A 2,175-nucleotide genomic window follows, 5' to 3' on the forward strand; every position below is an offset into this window, starting at 1 on the left:
ATTAAATTTATTATGCGATTATACACAATAAATTGTTACTAATAATATTACATTGATCTCTCTTCTGTTGGGTATATGAGTATAAGAAGATGACAAAATCTTATATTTATGTAGTTGTTTCAAGGCACGATTAGATCGCTTTCTTTAGAGAGATATTTGTTCCCACACTTAGTTGCTATAGGGTTGATGACAATACTCTCCCAGGATACAATGAAACCTAAGAATTTCTTAATTAGCAATAGTAAGAAATTCTCAACTCTCTTGAACAAAGAAAATCTCTTAATGGTTGAGTAAATTATACACTTAGTACTTTTTTTTTCTGAAATAGTGGACAAGGACTTATTTATACATATTGCACGTAGCAATTATGATTAGTTACGTATACAAATGGTTGTGTCTTTTCTATTGCCAATAGATACAATATTTTGAACATATACAACTCTTAAAGAGTTGTGTCCCTTTAGCTAATAGATACAATGTTTTGAACACACACAATCCTTAAAAGGTTGTGTCCTTTCAACCAAATGGTACTAAACGGCTAGTAACCGTTTATTAATATTAATAATAATATCAATAATATTAATAATATTAATTAATCAAATTTGTAAATACCCTTCAATCCCCCACTATTTACAAAATTTAAATGTCATACAAGTATATTCATAAAGAATGTGTCACTAAGATTAAACATTCTTTTAGTGTAAATTTTAAAGTTCTAACGAAGTAATAGGTGTCTAATCGATTAAAGCTATACTCCATATGCTAGTACCAAAAATCACACACATTACTTATACCCTCTAAGTTCAAGAGTTTACAATTTTAAGCACTTATATGACCTTGTGCTCATCCTAGTTTCATGAATATTTACGAGAATAAAACCTCTAAAATTCTCGATTAGAGCGGCACCACTCTTATATTCATATAGGTGGAATCTTTTGATAGATAATATTATCATTCCATTAAGAGTTTAAACTCACCCTCCTAATTTATTGTAAATAGCACTAAATCCTATACCTTAGTGCTCCAATTGCTAAATAACTTGTTATTACCTATTAAACCTTGAAACTAGTGGTCTAATAGAATAAGGTTGGGTTCCCATCATTTATCAATAATATGTTTTAATCCCATTTTAGCAGTAGTTTCTTTGATTTTATCCCTTGACAAACCTTTAGTCAAAGGGTCTGCTAAATTTCCTTGAGATCTTATATAAGTAATGGTAATTACACCATCATCTATTAGTTGCCTCACAAACTCATGTCTCAAACTTATATGTCTAGACTTTCCATTATAAACCTTGTTATATGCTCGAGACATGGTTGATTCACTATCACAGAAGATTGAAATGGCTGTCGTCTGCTGTGGCCACAGCTTTATATCATATAACAAATTTCTTAACCATTCCGCTTCTTTACCTGCGGCTGATAAAGCTACAAACTCAGCCTCCATAGTAGAATGTGTAATACATGTTTGTTTCTTTGAGGCCCAACTTATTGCTCCACCACCTATGGTGAAAATCCATCCTGAAGTAGATTTGTTATCACTAAGATTTGTAATCCAACTTGCGTCGGAATAACCTTCTAAAACTGCGGGATAATCACTATAATGTAATCCCAAGTTTATGATTTTCTTGAGATAACCAAGAACTCTTGTTATAGCTTTCCAATGTTGATTGCTAGGCTTTCCTATAAACCTTGATAATTTGCACACAACAAATGCTATATCAGGTCTACTACAATGCATTGCATACATTAAACTTCCTATAGCACTAGCATATTTTAATTGTGCTATAGGTCTTCCCATGTTTCCTTCTAATTTAAGATTAGGATCATACGGCCTATTGGATTCTTTAATTGTGAGATGATCAAACTTTTCCAATACCTTTTTAATATAATGAGATTGACTTAAAGTAAAGCCAACTTCATTCTTATGCACATTTATGCCTAATATTGTATCAACTTCATTCAAATCCTTCATCTTGAATTTAGAAGTTAGATACTCCTTCGTTATACGCATTCCTTCTAAATTTGTTCCAATGATCAACATATCATCAACATATAAACAAATAATTACTCCATAATCTTTAGTAAATTTTGAGTAAATACATTTATCCGCACTATTATGTGAGAAGCTATTTGATAACACCACTGAATCAAACTTCTCATGCCATTGTTTAGG

This window comes from Arachis ipaensis, chromosome B09 (genome assembly GCF_000816755.2).
Source record: "Arachis ipaensis cultivar K30076 chromosome B09, Araip1.1, whole genome shotgun sequence".
Classification (NCBI taxonomy): domain Eukaryota; kingdom Viridiplantae; phylum Streptophyta; class Magnoliopsida; order Fabales; family Fabaceae; genus Arachis; species Arachis ipaensis.